Source organism: Haliaeetus albicilla, chromosome 7 (assembly GCF_947461875.1).
Source record: "Haliaeetus albicilla chromosome 7, bHalAlb1.1, whole genome shotgun sequence".
In the NCBI taxonomy this organism is placed as follows: domain Eukaryota; kingdom Metazoa; phylum Chordata; class Aves; order Accipitriformes; family Accipitridae; genus Haliaeetus; species Haliaeetus albicilla.
The window spans coordinates 31,138,209-31,156,807 of NC_091489.1; the positions used below are offsets into that span (position 1 = coordinate 31,138,209).

Here is an 18,599-nt window from a genome sequence, read left to right on the forward strand (position 1 = left end):
CTTAGAAATAGGGGACTAGTCAAAGTTAGGGGAAACAATATTATGTGAAGCTTGGCTTCTTCAACAGAAGATCAGAATTTCTCCATAGTTAGAGCTGAATATTAAGAAAAGGAGAAGCTTTGCTTCCAGTTCCAACATTATCTGAGGAATATCAGTTATCAAAGAGGGACAAATACACAATTTTACCGGGAGTGATAATGTGTTTTAAAGTGACAAATACTTCTGTTTTTTGGACTTGGTGAAACAGCAGATACAGAAACCATTTGAAAAGTAGGTGATGCTATGCAATGTTACCATGCAGGCACAGTATCACCCCCCCTGTGTCAAATTCACCCTAGACGACATTTCTTTTTCACCAGGGCATTGAAGCTTTCTCTTAAATATCCCCTTTTTCATGTTTTCCTTTCCTTTTCTCCCCAATTAGCTTTTTCAGTAGAGTTAAACTGGAGGCTAATCCCTTTGATTTGAGGGTTGTCTACATGACGGTACTTGAGAGAAATCAATTCAAGCTAATTAAGGGTTTAAATTCAAGGCAGAGGTGTCAACCTGCATGAGTCCACCTTATGGATACCTGTTCACAGTAGCCTGATCACAATTAAACAGAGTTTGTTTCCACAGTGGACAGTGTAGGCTATGTGCGTAGGACCCATCCAATTTGCCTGGGTGCATTAGCTGTGAAATTTTCACAAAACCTGCAATAGCATGTTTGCTCAGGACAACCTCCCCATGATAGCACAAAAACCCTCCCAAGCACTGGTTTGTGCACTCAATGCAGGTACACACTTCAAATACTTCTATACCTAAATCAAACTGCAATGCCTTTAGTTCCCAGTGAACATCTACATAGAGCATTAACATGGCTTACTGCAGTATAAGATTTAGTTCAGACAAAGCATCCCTGAGCAGCCAGGCTATGCTCTCAGGTGTCACTACTTAGTGTGATCAGGAGCAGCTGGGTTGCAAACTGCTGCATTTCATTCTCCTGAGCAGGGACTCAGGCTGTGAGTGCAAACTGATCTGAAAGTCCACTGTCCTCTTGCATTGATAGGGCCAACAAGGGAAATGCAGGGTGGGGTGGGTGTTTGTATTTTGAAGGACAGATTTAAGCTGCTGGTCTGTTTTCCTTGCCCCCCAAAAAACCTCACTGCCATGTCCAAACTGTTTCATAATGCCACTCCATTATCTGCACACAGGAACAATGCACTATCTAAAGCTCTTCTGCATGCTTCTGCTTCTGAGATGTTCCAGAGCCAGAGATGACCATATAAAATGTCTTTCAACCATCTCCTCTTTTTCCCTTTGCTGGGCACCCCTGCCCACTGGAGCTGCTCTTTGCAGACCACCCTGTTACAAACAGCCCAATGACTGTGTCTATACCTGGGGAACCTGGCTTTCAACCTCTGCTCACAGTACTGCTTCCCTGCTAGCGCTGAGCAATATAGAAAAAATGAGCAGACTGCTTATAGATTCTGTCCTTCCCAAGTGAGTGTCTTCGCTGCCAGGTAACAAAATCACACACCAGCTTGTGCCCTATTTTTGGCCCAGTGTATCTATCTGGCTTTTCTGCAGAGTAGTTGGGCTCGCACAAGAGGAAGACAGAGCCAGAGCTTGCACACAGCCTGGGCACCTGATGCAGACATAAGGCAAGGGACTGAATTGCCTCTAGACAAGAGAGGAGCTGAACTCAAGTCCTCTGCCTCCTTGGAAAGAATACTGACCAGTAGGATGTTTTTAATTGGGAAGTACTACCTCCTCCATCTCCTTCAGCAAATAATAATAGTTACATATAATAATTTAGGAAAATTAAAAATGCCAAGAACTGTTCATGTAAGACCTCCTAAAAAGAACTTTTGTGCTTTTAAAAATCAGCAGTCCAAAAATTAAATGGGAGGTTAATGTGATCCCCTTTGTGCAGCTGAGTCTGCTACATATGCAAGCGTTTTGTGTCAGTTTTTTGTACCAGCATAAGCATATGGGATTGGGCACAGATGAGGAGTTCTAAACTTTTCTGCAGACAGATGAATGAATTCAAGCTGAAGCAGCAGCATAGATCTTGCACTAGCCAGTCCAAGAATAGTAAAGAAATCCCTTTTCTACATTTAGCACTGTGTGGAAGGGTTTATGTGTTCATTGATGAGCTCCTAGGCTAGCTAAAGTTTTAGAAGAGCTGTATCTCTTTATTTCTACAGTCAAAAGGGTGTAGGAGTTTTGAATATTAGCACAATATTATCTCTCTTTTGCTTTCATTGCATTCAGCAAGGCTGGCTCCACTAAATAGCACATAAATCTTAACTATCTGTAATCTATAATAGAAAGATGTTTTTGAAAAAGGGTTTCTTGGCAGATTATTACAATTTTTGTACCAGTTTTTCTTGCCTTGTTCTCTTTTTTTCTTCTATGAGAAGGAAACAGATTTTTCCTCTCTTTTTTTCTTTTTTTTTTTTCCCTCTGATCTTATTCTTGTGGCTGATGTATAAAAGCACTGATACAATGCAGTTTTTCATTTTGGCAGCTTTTTTAAAATGGATTCCATAGCAAGATCTGACCAGTGACAAATGACCCAGCACTTCCACTTGGAATACTAACGCTGAATTATCTGGCTTCCTGGGGTCTGATGGAGATGCAGTGAGAATTAAAAAAAATTACTGCACAAGAGCAGTAGTGACTAATGTAGGGTCTGCACGCAGAGCTTTTGACCTCAACCGTTTCTACAGTAACTGCGCGACGTATTGTGCTTTCTATTCTCAGACTCATGTTGGAAGCCAATTAAATTAAAAGGCTATTCATTTCATTATATTTGTCTCCAGGATGCTCAAATAGAAATGCAAACGATTCCTGTTCAGAGTTTCCTGCATCAGAGAAACTGATATTGTACTGCTAATTTGTGATAACAATATAAACCAATATGCAATCTGCACTGATTTAAAAGATGTGCATAGGATGTACACTGAACTTACAAAACAGTGATTAGGGAGATCATGAAATTAAATCTTCTAAAGAGCACTTGTTTCAAACCCTCAAGGCAGCTCTTCTTCAGGGTTTAATCAGATATAGCTAATCATTGTAACTCACACTTTCCAAGAGCCAGATTCATCAATACCAGGAAACACGGATTTGTAATTCTGAACAGTTACAATCTCAGGAAAGCTTGGTGAAGATAAAAGCTGTAAAAAGGTGGTCGGTAAGCACTTTGCTGATATAAAAGAGGCAATGGAGGAAATGAGAGAATATTTCCTGCTAAAAATAAAACACGAATCATTTGAGGACTGATCCACCAATTTGAACAATAAAGAAACACATTCCCAAATACACTGTTCTCTTAAGAACTGGTTTTATCTCCAACTCAGTGAGAAATTAATATTTTTGTCAAATCACAGAAAATAAATTGACATGAAACATTATTCTACTGCCTGTATTTTTATTCTAAACTAAGCTTCTGGTATAGTTCCCCACGTCACTTAGAGCGATAGTAATTTCTGGAGGAATGACCTTCCCATTGACGGGAAGAGAGAGGACTTGAACACCATCCTGCAGGATACAAAATAACAGCCTGAAACATGCCATTTGTAGATCATTTTTGCAGGCTAGCACCCACAAATTGAGACTTGCTATCATCAATGGCAGATCAAATTTTAGGGATTTTATAATGGTCATGGTACTGAAGTCTTGTTGACAGAGTAGATGTGGGCTTATAATGGAGGCAGCAGCCCTCATTGCAGTTTATCTAGACATGGCTGGCAGGATATAATAAGCTAAATGAGGTTGAAATGACAAAAAAGTCTCCAGGCTCATGAAAACCTGGAACACTATTTCTAGGAAAACCTGGCAGTTTAGACAAAATTGACAAACACTTAACTCCCTTTTCAGATAGATGAAATCATTCTGGGCTAGAATCATTCACCTGCAGTGCTGAAACTCATGGAGCTTCCACCAGGGGTGAGCTTGAAGACAGTTCTCTGGGTTGAGAAAATGGACTTGCTTCCCCTCAATATGATTAAATTGGTTTTGTTTTCTTCCCTCCCTGCCTCTCAATAAAATTTCAATCAGATGTTGAAGTACTCAAGACAGAAGAATTTAAAGTGAAAAAATTAAATTAAAAAAAGGTTTCTTAAAATGCCGTGGAAATAGAAGAAAATATGAAAATTTCATGAAGATCACATAAGCATGTCTGGTCATGCTCTACTACAATAACTAAAAGGCACCCAGTAAAATGAAAGGCAACTGATTTAGAGATGACTGAAGGAGACGCTCTTTTCAAGTGTATTATTAGCCAGAAGATTTTATGCCACAAAGTAGCAAACAAGTCAGCAGTTTAGCTGGCTTCCAAAAAGCTTGAAAACCCCTACTGTATTGCAAACCAAAACACCTAGAGTGGGTTTTGTATGTGTGCACACATGTGTATGTATTTAATATAACAGGTGGAACGGCAGAAAGCAGGCACGTTTTTCTATAAATTGCCCTGCTGTTAAGTTTCTTGAACCATCTTCTGACATGGCTGGAATGGGCCCTGCTAGAAGAGAAGATACTGAATTAGAAAATCTGTACGTCTATAATATGGAGCTTCCAGTCTTTCTGTATCCTTTGTTGCCTAATTTCCTTGCTCCGAGATAGTTTTCCTTGTTATTGTAATTCCTTTGCAGAATATTAACCTTGACATTGATGCAACACTGGTGGGGCAAAACTTCTTCTTCCTACCCCAGTTTTGCAACTTAGATGATGAGGTCTCCAAGAAGGAGGCTGTCTCTTTGATAATTTATTTTTGTTTGGTTCTCTAAGTATAAAAACCAGTTTCTAATAAAAACTTTCAAAGCTTTTATCTTTCTGTATGACATCTTCCAAGCTAAGCCTTTTCCCAAATGTGAGTTTATTTGAAAAGATAGGACAGGAAGAGTCCATCCTGGATTTTTCAGTTCATTTTTCTTAAACAGAAAAACTGTTTTAAAAGACCGATTTTTCTTTTTCTACAAAGAAGGTGTTTTTGGTGATTAGAAAAACCCTGAGGGAGGAATGCTAAGTGGAACTCATTGCTGCAATGTAATTATGGCCAAAGACTCAGCGAGATTTGAAGGAGGACTTGATTTTACAGAAGCAACAATATTCAGTTACAACAGCTAATGATAAAAAGAAATACAATGGAAGGGAAAGAAAACTTGTTTCATATAAGCACTTAACATAACATTGTGTTCAGGACAAGACCTGATAGGACAGATTACCTCCTTTTTTTTTTATGAAGTGTTCTGCACAATCACTTCAGACATGTTGTACTGTCCAGTGATATGAGAAGACCCAAGATCTGGAAGTTTATTCCTGTGAAAGTAACAGAGAAAATATACTTTTAAATGTGGAAAAGTATCTGACCATCCTGATGACTGTGGATATTGACAGTATTAGCAGATACTGTACCATGCACGCATTCTGTTATTCTGCTTTTGGACTTTTGTTAGAACAGAAAATTAAGTACTTTTTGCATGAGTGCTGAAAAAAAGCAGAAAATTAAAAATAAATTCTATTTTCTTTGCAAACTTGAGCACTTTTTAAATGTAGCTCTTTCAAAAAATAAAAAGCATTATAAAGAAAATTTTTGATGAAGAATAGATCAATGGGAATTTTTCTGACACACTCCAGTAGAGTGGCTAATGTGCCCCAACTGTGAATAGACATTCAATACAAGACACCAGCCACTCTACAGTAACCCACTTAAAATCCCAGCTTCACGGACATGGGGTTCCCAGCACTAGCAGTCTCAGTCCACCCAACTACTTCTGCTGTGTCTCGTGACTTGCTAACGTGGGCACAGCCAAAGGTGAGCAAGGAGTTTCCATAATAGGGGCAGACAGGAGAGGAAGCTGAAGACAGGACATCCCAGCCCAGGCTCACAGAATTTAATACAATCAGAAAATCCACAAGGCAAGTCTGTGGTTATTCTTTAGGTGTGGGTTTGTTGTTTTATTTTCACCTGCTCCTTTCTTTCATAACTGCTGAATAGCTTGAAACTCACAGTATTACAGGGTTTGTATCATTGTTATCCAGGTAATATTAGGATATTTGAGCAATATCTTGACTCAAAATTAAGTTAGGTCAAATCTCTAGGTGTGCTCTTCTGCCCTCATCCTGATTTCCACTGCAGCAAAACCAAACCCAGATGAAGAGGAGACCAACAGTGAGACACACACTTTCTCCATGGTTTATTACTTCCACCAAGACTGAGGTGGAGACCAGTCCTCCCCACATGCCCGAAATATGCTCCACTACCTTTGTATATTTGGCATAAAAGCACGTGTGAACACCAGGACCTGAACTGTGGGACAAGGGTAGTAATCAGGGGGTTGCAATGTACTCAGGAAGGGGAGGATATAAGATCCTTAAAAAGCATCAGGAGAGAAGCACAAACAAATTACAACACAGTAAACATGTACTGAAGGGCAACTATTCCTATGGATACTTCCCCCTACCAAAAAGACTCCGACCCCCCCTACCTTTTATTAGTTGAAACATGGTACTTCCTTTTAGGCACTGTTGATTCACATACAACATACATAAGATGCTGATAGAGAAAACCTATTTCTCACTAAGGGTAAATTCAGCAGGCTATGCTGTCCAAAGCACCAATCTTCGGTGATACGTAAGTAGGACATCTCTAAAAATAAGTCTTCTTGTAAGGAAGATTAAAAAAAAAAAAAAGTCAGAGTCACATCTTCAATAAAAGCTTCCTAAAGAAAAAAAAAAAATCCCTGGAGACTTAAAACAGAAGCTTATAACGAGGCCCTTCTTAGTTAAAGTTATGGTGCTTTACAAGGAAAGCTATGGAGATAAAAGGAGTATCACTGTAGAAGAGATAATTTTGTTAGTTCATTTGTATAATTAGAGGTTTAAGCCATGAGGACCAGCCATGTTCTGGCTTGAAATGTCAAATGTGAAGCTCTTGAGTACTCAGGTTTTAGGAATTAGGCCAAAAAAAGTTTCAAAATTAAAGGGTACTTTGACTGAACCTTTAGTTTAAAGTCTCTTTCAAGTAAACCTAAGTGAATTAAATATAATTTTTCATGACTGATTAGAGTGTACATTTGACCATCAGTTGCATCTCACATTCTGCTACCTACCAGCTGGAACACTGATGAGACTTTTTATAACTTCATTACAGCTACCTTGTGGAAAAATGTAATCATATATAATCTTGTAATACAGATGCACAAGTAAAACAATACCAGCTTCTGGCTTCTGGTCTTGTCAGGCTGCTTTACGCCTTTACTTCTCCCCATGCCATACAGCATACCCCCACTGCACAGGGATCACCTTTGAAGGATGTCTGCAGAAACAAGCTGATTTTTTTTTTCTGCCTAACATCCAAGATGCATAGTCCCTGAAGGAACAGTAGAGACACAGGGCTTCATAGGCCCAGATCTTACCGAGGGAGCCTCCTGAGCAAAGAGATTATCTGGTAATGTAGAGAATTTTTTTTTTTTTTTTGTGAACAGGTAAGTTAATACAGAGAGGACAATACTCACCTATCTAACTGCTTGAAATTATTCTTTCTCAAAGAAGAATTCTGCAAGGCTCTGGCACAGGGCTGCCCTCTCTAGCCAAACAGCAGAACAAGCCTTGCCTAAATAAAGCATTTGGATTTTCAGGATAAAATGGCTTAATGTCATCTTTGTTGTTGTCTCTACAGCAAAGCAATGGAAGATGAAGAAGCATTGCAAACAAGTAAGGTGACACAGCTCATCAACATGCAGCACTTCTTTACTATGCAGCACACTTGCAAATGTATCACATTTGACTGGTACCATTTAACTCTGTAACCTTTTTTGCTAGACTGTATTCCATTTCTTTCTTTGTCTGACCTCCAACTCCTCTGCCAGAGGTGGTAGAGAAAATATGGAGCAGCAATGGGAAGGAGAGCAGAGGCAGACAGAAGTATCAATTTATACCACAGGCTTTGTGACTAATCGCTGAGTAGCATCTCTTCAGAATTAACATAATCTCTGAAAGGTTCCCATATGTTTGAGGCTGACTGTGTGCATGTATGCTAATCAGCTGCAAATTATAATCAGGATATTAGAACACAACTTTGCTAAGCAAATGGCTGAGAAGATCAGCAAATATTCGGCAGTGAGAAGAAAACAGAGCTTTGGAGAGGAGAATCTGATTCCCATCAGCTTCTGGCTGATCAGCGCATAGCCTGGGGAGGGAAGGAGCCCTTGCAGAGGGACCACTGAGGGCACGAGGCTGATGGGACCTCTCCCTCATGTCCGAGGGGTGTAGTAGCCAGGCTGCGTCTCTCCCGTTTCCCTCCAGCAACAACAACTGCAAAAAAATTACCTGCGATGCAGAGTGGATGTTGTCTAGACAAAGTTCCCTTGCCACAATTGGCGAGAGGAATTTTTTTTCCTGGAAGCCCCCAGCATGACCCATAAAAGGAGCCTCACAGAGCAGCAAGGTGCTGAGTGATTCAGCTTTTCTGCACAGCAACAGCAGGTCAATGTGCTTCAGTCCTAACAGACTGGCATCAATCTGTCTTCTCTCCCTCTATGCCTGAGGGCTTCTTTTTCACAGGACCCTTCCAGCAACCCCAGTAGCACAGCCCACCATGCCACGGGCATGCAACCACATAGATTGAGTGCACACATTCTGCACACTGTCTGGGCACTGTTTGCAGCAGCAGCTACATGCAGCCTCTCCCATGCACATACCTTACATGACACAAACAGAGTTGATGATGATAATTTAAACGTCATGTTTCTTCTTGCTCTCCAGTTGGTCCCTTTCTTTGGTATATCCTGGAGGCCTCTGTGTAGGAAAGAGCAGGTGTGGACGTAGCTAACAAGATATTCATTAAGACCAGATTTTGATAGAGATGACAAATCACCCCCAAACTTCTGTTTCTCAGCATCCAGCTTTAAGGATCGCTTTATTTACAGCTAGAAAAATTACCTGCAGCGGTATTGCTGGGGAACTAAAGCCTACAGTAACATTTATCTTCCATTTCAGCTACTCTGCACTGAATATTCCCCTTGGAAATTCAGAGAGCAGCTACATTGTCTGTTACACGTGTTACATAAAGACAATCAGAATGAGGTATTTGGGCACTGACCTGCTTGATTTTATTTTTCGTCATTCTCTCCCTCCCAGCCCCAACATATATTTGTGAAGCATGAAATACATTCACCCTTCCTGATTCAGTTCTAGTCTTTTTCAATCCTGACAGAACACTCGAGGTTGTTAAGTGAACTGTGCTAGGCTGGGTCATGTTTTCAAATGAAGAAAAAAACCACAACTCTGCAGTAGATTGATACAATTTTGGTTTCATAGCTGACAATCATTTTCATCATTGTTTCAAGCATGAAAGATTTAGCAATGGCTGCATAAAACTTCTGTGGCACAAACCTTTGATGTTCTGTCAAGTAGCTTTGCTTTTCTCCCTGTCATACACACTGCAGCCACAAATTACTCCCTGGCAATCCTAGGTGAGGATTATGAAGATTATTAGAAAAAGCTGAGGTTTAAAAAGTTATTAAAAGTACCTTCGCATTTCAGCAACATGCAAACAGGCAATTGTGTTCTTCACAAAAAGCCTGATTTTCTCATTTTAATGTGCTGCTGATTTTTCTCTCTTTCAACTGATCTCTTTGGCTGGGCATTTCCACCTCAAATTCCAAGTAATAAAACTGTCATGAGGATTGCCTACTAAGAGAAAGCACTAAAACAAACAAAAAAAGAACATTAGCAATCTGCTTGTGAGCTGCAAACACATGCACAGAAGCTGAGCAGAGCACATGTTTTTCTGAAAGGCCAGTTGTGCTACCTGGAGTGTGAACTCCGCAGGAGAAAGCTACATGGCAAAAGAGAATTAGAATATAGAATTGTATTTTATTTTAAACTTCCACCTTCATGAATGGATGTAACATCTATCTCACTATTAATAAAAAAAAGCAAAGCTAAGTACTCTGAATTCAGGACAATTTTTTGCCCTGGCTTGAGCTCCGTGGGACTATCCAGAGGTTTCTTGTGGATGCCAATTTAAATTAAACAAGTAAAATGCAACTGACCTGTCACGACAAAAGTTGGTCCTTAAAAGTCCACATCTTGTCCAGTAAAGTCTTTCACCTAAACAATGGGTACTCTTACTTTTTTTTTCTTTTTTCTGACGTGCAGTTTTACTTCATCAACAGCATCTGCAGATCACTGTTCTGTATTTTGCTATGCCACTGGATCTGCAGATGGAGGTACTGTAGACCCTTGGAGCATGCATTCCCCTAACTACTATTGCAGGTTTTGGGATGCAGGTCTCTGAGATTTTTGCTTCATGGCTACAAGTGATTTTTATCATCCAAACAGGCTTTAGCTGTAAGATGGGGATAGTAAAACTTCTCTAAGCAATTGATCTGCCCAAGGTTATGCAAGGAGGAGAGGTTAAAGAATATCAGCATCTTCCTCAGAGCCTTGGAAATTAATACTAAAGATCATTATTAAGATCTTTAAATTTGAAAATGATGCTTAGGCTCTATTGCAAATATTTTACAGGAAACTGCCCTTTTTGAATAAGCTCTAATGCAATCTAGGAGGAGCACAGCAGTTTAATGAAGGGATGAGAGGGAAGTAAGAGTAACAGTAGTAATAAGTCAAAGAAATAGGCTTAGTTGTCTGTACAAGATTTGCAGATGAGTGTTTCATACACATAATCATGTGCAGGCAGATAGGTATTCAGATCCCCAAAAGCTGGGTTTATCCAGTGATGATAGGACTGGGTAATTCATTCCAAATGGCTCAAATTTCAGTGCTCTCAAGATTTAAAGTGACCTCTTCAGAGACTAGACAGTGATGAAAGATCAAATCAAACAAACTTTCCCTGTCTTACACCTTAAGAAGTCAATGAGACTATACACCCACCATTTATGTGATTACTTTTTGCTGTGCTAGTACTCTCACTTCTTTCTCAGTATTTAATTATCAAATACCCAAATGAACTCCCCAGGATAAAGCTACAACTCAAAAATTATTCACTGAAAAGAGCTGTTGAATAACATTTGACATACACACGAATCCATTTGTAGATAATCCCCAATCAGCAAAATTCATTGACTAAATTATTTGCGGTTAATTATTCACCCATCTCTCACCGCACAACTTTTCCCCTCTCCCCTTTGACAAATTTCTAAAATGATCAAAACGCTGATCACCACCCAACAGTTTATACAGCCTCTCGCCTTTCTGTCTCCCTTCCAGTTGCTTCCCTCCGGTCCTTTAGTAAGCAAACCCTTCTGATTCAGTAATTCGGTGAACCAGTGAAATTTTTACTTTCAATTATATAACTGCTGCAAGGCACTCCAGTCAGCAGAAATGCCATCCAGGAGATTCACAGCCGTAAAAATGCATAAACAGATGTTGTTCCCTACCATAGGACTTTATTGGGTATGCAGTCCATAGTTTTGGACACTTTGATTTATTGGAGTGAGAAACAATGTGAAAACACTGTCAGGCTTCTGAAGCCACTGAGATATTAGACTGCTCCATTCATGTACATCATGCTTATGAAAAGCACAGGAATCTGGTAGGCTATAAATTAGAAGATCCTGGAGGTGTGGGGTGGGAGGAAGAATCATGAGGGTAAACTTAGCTTGTGATTAGCTTTAAATCCTCAGAAATACTAAACAAATTCTGGCTGTTTCATGACTTACACCTTCCCTTTCCCACTGTTCCTTTATTTATAATTTTCCAGCAGTAGTGCAGACCCACACTCCCCCTGCTCCTGGCTTGCAGCCACTTGGGCCAGCAGGATCTGCCTGCTTTGTTGAGCTCTTTTTGCCACACGTCTTCTTTGGAAACCACTTATTAAGGTCTTAGACCTGATGTATTTTTAATTCTGCTGTGAAGGCCTGCCCTACAGAAGATGTTGCTTTGGCTAACAAGGCCTTCCACCCAGCTGTGGCCGTGTACCACTCTCTTTTCTTCCCTTCACAGCTACAGTAATCTCACTTTTGGAGGGATATGTTTTAGATAAGAGGAATGAGCTCTCTTCTCCCACCCAGTCTGCAGTGGCTGGTTTACACTATCAATATAACAGCTCTCTAACTATTAAAGGATAAACTGCAGCTACAAAATTCATGATGCACAAATTTCTAAGCCTGAATTAGCTTTCAGTCAGTAGTGACAATTTGCATTACATCCCATGGTCCAAGGCTTTGTAGACCGTTTTCAGTCCTGAACCAGCCCCATAACTTACTTCACATCCGATACCCTTTTTCTGAAGTACAAGATTCTTACGATATTATGTATCCTCCTCAACTCTAATCCTGTTTGCACGTGATCTTCCTCTGCATTGATTCATTGCAATTAGCCTGAGAAGAGCCAGCTTTTGCTCACATCCTGCACACGAGCATGGAACCACTGAAATTCCCTGCTTTCCAGTCCCCATCCTTGCAGGCTTCACAGCCAGGTGTGAGATTTCATTTCAATGGTGAATCTGGCTGGTCCTCTTGCCGTAGCACTGAAAGCTAGTGGTACCAGAGAAGCCAAACCAAAGTCAGAGTTTAGAGCTAGGATGCTCTACTACACTAACTGCTTAATAAGCTTATACAGCAAGGCAGGCTTTAAGGAAAAAGGAAAAAAAAAAACAAATAAAAGAAATTCCATAACAGTAAAACATCTTTTTATCTTATTTCCTTCTGACTTAATTTAGAAGTTTCTCCAGCAAACTTTATGAACTATTTAATCCTGGTTCTTTTTAGCTACAGAATATTCTTACAGCATTTTTTTCCCACTGTAATTTGTCACATGAATATCACCATTCATACCTTCAGCTCCTCAGACAAAAGGGACCTCTTCAACAGCATGTATTGGACTAGACCTCTTTACTGCAGAGTTGTCCTTTTAAGGTATTTCCCAGGGCTCACTTCTGGGCTGCTGAGGGAAGAAAAGGCAGGTGAGCCTGCAATTTTGGGAGAGGCAATTAGCTGTAGCCCTTAACTAGTCATTTTGCAGCTAACCCTCTGTAAGGCAGCTCTCTTCCGCATGGTAAATAGGCTTATTTATTCTTCTCCCACCTCATTCCTAATGCTTTCAGTGTATCCTAAGTAGACAAGCAACCAGCTTCTGTCCTTGGATACCAGCCCAGTTCTCCTCGACTTCACCAGCATGCATGGACTATGTGAGGAAAGAATTCAGCTTGGTAGAGTATTTACACTACGTGCTAGTCATTAAAACAGCCACCAGCTCCTGTTTCATGAGCAAAGATATAAATTCCAGGTCATTACATAAACTGACTTTATAGTGCATTTGCAGAGGCCATTAACTCTGCTACAGCCCTCTGCTCACCCTTCAGAGGAGGAACAGGGATGACATCTTTTGAAACAGCAACACCCTACTCTCCTCTCCTGCAGAGGTGCTGGTACAAACCAGGAGAAACACTGCACATCTCTCTCTCTGCCTGGTCCCCAGTGAGAACTTGACCTAAATTCTGCAGCACACCAGGAAAACCAATTTGAGATCTTGCAGCTGATTCAACTAACATGAAAAAGTGAGAGTGCCTTCTTGTGAGTAGGACTGTGCTACATAGCAGAGTCATTTCCAGGTCTGTCTCAGATGTCCTGTGCCTCATTTCTCCATCTCCAAAATAGGGCTAATACTTCTCCTTCACACACAGGTGATAATGAGATGAAAGATGCTCAAAGATTAAGTATACTCCATAAAAACACGACAAGTTTAATTCCGTATAAACTGGCAGCAACTTTAAAGTTTCAAAGGCAATTCAATTCACGTTTTTTTAGTGCTGTTTCAAAACATTAATGTCTACTCTGCTACTGCAGTTTGCTTTTCAAATGCACAGCTGTTGAATAGCAGTCATTAGGGGAAGGGGGAGAAGCTGGAGTTTTTGTAAGACATGATCACGAGCAAATTAATTCATGTTGGCTATGAATTTTGCATCAGTAGATTTCAGTGCAAATCCAATTGTAGTAACCAGTTTATATTCCCCCTCTAGCTATTGTTTTGAGCTATCTTCAGATGCATACTGACCTCCTTGAATTGCTTTATAGGCCATTCACATTGCAGAGATTTTCTTTGCAGCTGATACCCCAAGGGTGGTATCTTCAGGCTAAAAGCTGACACTGTGTAAAGCTCATGTGTACCAGCTCAGTGGAGCTGTACTGATTGATAGCTAAAGGTCTGATTTGTAATTAAAGAGTAGAAAAACTGGCTTCTGAAAAACAGTTCTGGGATGAAGGTGGAGTCTGCTATGAACTCGATGGCTCTGGAGTTTCAGACAACAGCTTTTAAAATTTTCTGTGCAGGGAAACAGCCTGTAAGAGGTACCTGCTTCCATCACCTAACCAGTGACAACTCATTCCCTACACAGTTGTGCCAACAAACTGATCACAGGGTGATCCTATACATGTGTGAAGGGTTGACCCTGGCTGGACGCTAGGTGCCCACCAAAGCCATTTGATCACTCCCCCTCCTCAGCTGGACAGGGGAGAGAAAATATAACAAAGAGCTTGCGGGTCGAGATAAGGACAGGAGAGATCATTCACCAATTACCGTCACGGGCAAAACAGACTCAGTTTGGGGAAAATTTACTCAATTTATTACAAATCAACCAGAGTAAGGTAATGAGAAGTAAAACTAAATCTCAGAACACCTTCCCTCCACCCCTCCCTTCTTCCTGAGCACAACTTCACTCCCGGATTTCTCTACCAACTCCCCCCAGCGGCACAGGGGGATGGGGATGGGGTTTACAGTCATCACATGTTATTTTCTACCGCTTCATCCTCCTCAGGGGGAGGGCTCATCACACTCTTCCCCTGCTCCAGTGTGGGGTCCCACCCACAGGAGACAGTCCTCCATGAACTTCTCCAACGTGGGTCCTTCCCACGGGCTGCAGTTCTTCACGAACTGCTCCAGCATGGGTCCTTTCCACGGTGTGCAGTCATTCAGGAGCACACTGCTCCAGCGTGGGTCCCCCACGGGGTCATAATTCCTGCCAGAAAACCTGCTCTATGGGCTCTTCTCTCCACAGATCCGCAGGTCCCGCCAGGAGCCTGCTCCAGCGCGGGCTTCCCACGGGGTCACAGCCTCCTTCAGGAACCCACCTGCTCCGGCCTGGGGTCCTCCCTGGGCTGCAGGTGGATATCTGCTCCACCGTGGACCTCCATGGGCTGCAGGGGGACAGCCTGCTTCACCATGGTCTTCACCACGGGCTGCAGGGGAATCTCTGCTCTGGTGCCTGGAGCATCTCCTCCCCCTCCTTCTTCACTGACCTTGGTGTCTGCAGGGTTGTTTCTCTTACATGTTCTCACTCCTCTCTCCAGCAGCTGTTTCTCTCTGTCCCCACTTTTTTTCCTTCTTAAAAATGTTATCACAGAGACGTTACCACTATCTCTGATTGGCTCGGCCTTGGCCGGCAGCGGGTCCATCTTAGAGCCGGCTGGTATGGGCTCTCTCAAACACAGGGGAAGCTTCCAGCAGCTTCTTACAGAAGCCACCCCTGTAACCCACCCCGCTACCAAAACCTTGCCACACAAAACCAATACAACATGAAATCAGTAAAATATTCCAAGCTGAAATTAAAAGAAAATAATTCTAGGTCATTTACCTAATCCAGTTACAGCACAGCTCCAGAAACAATTTCATGAGCACTGCCAAGGGAGCAGGATTGTGCGAACGCTCCCTGTCTTTGGGGAAAAAAGCCACTTATGGTGGTTTTCCCAGCAACCAGTCCTCACTGAAATCATCCTCACCTGTTACCACAAAAAGCAATTGATGAGAGCCCTTAGCCTACTAGAAATCAATTTAAAAGAAAAAAAAAACAACCAAAAATCCAACAGCATAATAGAGGCCCTCCTCATGACACTCACTCTTCAGGGCTGCATGTCCATTGTTAATAGCCAATAAAAAAATTTCTTCCAGAAATTCTTTGTGTCATTTCCACTGTCCCTTGTCCAGCTGGTTGGTGGCATGCTAAAGACCTCTTCTTGCCAGAGCCTTAAATAATGCAGACACACAACTCACTCCAACCTAGATTTGACACTTTCTTCATGATTAAATGGGCTACTCACAGAGACAGACAACTCACTAACTTCAAAGCTTCCTGTCTTAGCTAACAAGAAACAAATTGCTTCCCCAGTGACTCCTCTCAAGGGAGTAACTCAGGATAAACCTGTGATATTTGCATTAATTCATCTTTAAACATAAAGCGGAATAGGTTCCATTTCTTTAATATATTTTCACATTATTTAAATGGACTTGTTTTAAAAGCCAGTAACATGTTTGCTTTGGGGATATTTTGCATTTATATTTACCTTTTGGCTGGCTGTTCATTTTATAGGAAGATCTGTTGGAACTAAAGCAGTTGAGGGTTACAAAGATTTTAGAAAGGATTTACATGTGAGGCCACTTTCATCCTGATTTTCAGTAATGCTACTTTTCTCAGTTTAGTGACATTTAAGGATATTGGAAATCTTCCAGTGACAGAGCGCACCAGCAATCTCGGCTGCCTGAGGAAAGCAGGGCTTTACTGCGCTTGTCCTGATACCTGATGCCCATAGAGCAGTTCTGATCAGCAGATATCAAAGCACTTTGCAGAGGCGCTTGATTTCATCCTCCCATTTTTGCAGCAGGGGAAACAGATATGGAGGAGTGAAAGGAACAGTATTGCTTGAAGGCCAGCAAAAGAAGAGTTAATTTTTTTCCTTGTTTGTTCACAACAGACACCATAGATTACAAGGTGCTCACTCACTCTGTCCTCTCCAGTTATGTCAAAGTATAGAGACCATTATTATGGTATTCTTGCACTACCTAGTCTTGTTTTAGGATTCACTGTCCAGTTACCTATACTACCCTCTGCTGCTGGGGGAACTCTGCAGCATAGCAGGTATAAAAGGGGACCACTGTCCTGGTTTCAGCTGGGATGTAGTTAACTGTCTTCCTAGCAGCTGGTACAGTGCTATGTTTTGAGTTCAGTATGTGAAGAATGTTGATAACACTGATGTTTTCAGTTGTTGCTCAGTAGTGTTTAGACTAGAGTCCAGGATTTTTCAGCTTCTCATGCCCAGCCAGGGCACCTGACCCAAACATGCCAACAGTGTATTCCATACCATGTGACGTCCCACCTAGTTTAGGAACTGGGAAGTGGGGGGGGCAGGGATTCGCCGCTCGGGGACTGGCTGGGTGTCGGTCGGCGGGTGGTGAGCAATTGCCCTGCGCATCATTTGTACATTCCAATCCTTTATTACTACTGTTGTCATTTTATTAGTGTTATCATTATCATTATTAGTTTCTTCTTTTCTGTTCTATTAAATCGTTCTTATCTCAGCCCAGGAGTTTTACTTCTTTTCCTGATTTTCTCCCCCCTCCCACTGGATGGGGGGGAGTGAGTGAGCGGCTGCGTGGTGCTTAGTTGCTGGCTGGGGTTAAACCACGACAACCACGTATCACGCCAGTGCACAGTCAGCATCTTCTAGTTTAATCTGACAGTAAAAGTGGATGTTAGTAAGATGCTGTCAATGGAAGGACCTGAGGCATGATTCAATTCTGGACAGAAGAGTGTATGTATGCACAAATCTGTGAGATTGTGTAAGTTCAGACATCCATCAAACTGAAGAAAAACCTTTCTGGGGCTGAGCCGCCAGCAACTCTTCAGCCCAAAGAGCTTCCAGGCTCCAGGCACCCTCTCATAGGATTGCTGTGCTGAGAAGAGAGCTGTTGTGCTGTTTTCATTGCTGACCTAACCCACAGCAGCAACACTCGGTATCAGCAATGACACCCCATCGCCTGAACAGCTGCATCATTCCTAGCTTTTGTTTTATTTTCTGATTAGCTGCAAGAAATTAGCTATCGCACAGAAATCAGACTCACATTACATTGTTTGGGAACAGTATTCTTGCAAAGATTCTCTTAAGGCAGGCAGGAGGTTCTGCATTTTTTAATAAAGTTCACAACTAAATATTATGAAGTGCTGGGGGGGGCGGGGAAATCAACACCTTGATCACTAGGTAAACGCTTTTGAGTTCTTTAATGGCTTTAAGATTTACTGTTTAGCAACTCCAATTCTTATCATGTGCAAATGTTTCCTATATTAACAGGAGAAGAGTGCTTTGTGGGCAGTGAATGGGAAACAGGACATCCATTTAACGGGGCCATTTGGGGTTAGCACAAAATGACAGAACAGCAGGAAGCCGTTAAAAGCTTCCCCCTCAGCAATCAAAGCCCTGCAATTTTGAATCTTTTCCTCCAATCAAGTAGTGTATTGATGAGAAACCAGTTCTGATAATGACCTTTGAAAGACTTCATTCTGGCCTTCTGGGGTAACTCATTTCTCTAACTATGGCGTCCTAACAGGAGCTCAGCAAAAGCACGTTATCTACACAATCAATTGAGCAGCATGACAAATGGCAGAAACCAAGGGTAGGAGATTTCTTTTCCCTTAACTTGGCTGACTTTTTTTTCCTTTCAAGGGTCCTGATCTCAGCCTGACTATGCAAGTATTGCTTTTTCTATGCGCATCTTCCTCTCTCCTACCTGTCTATCCCGGCTCATTGAAATTATGGATCGACTATCCTTATAATTCATCAGTTCTACTGTAACCTAATGCGATAGTTCCTTCCTGT

The 18,599-nt window shown here is 41.5% G+C and overlaps 1 long non-coding RNA gene across 2 annotated transcripts in view; it reads right to left on the reverse strand.

The window, feature by feature from the left end:
• The window catches only part of LOC138686124 (uncharacterized), a 65,842-nt gene extending 60,535 nt beyond the window's left edge, over positions 1 to 5,307 (reverse strand). For both annotated transcript variants that reach the window (XR_011325474.1, XR_011325473.1), the window contains exon 1: positions 5,214 to 5,307. This is a non-coding gene — a long non-coding RNA (uncharacterized lncRNA). The remainder of the gene's footprint in view (positions 1 to 5,213) is intronic.
• Positions 5,308 to 18,599: the final 13,292 nt, after the last annotated feature.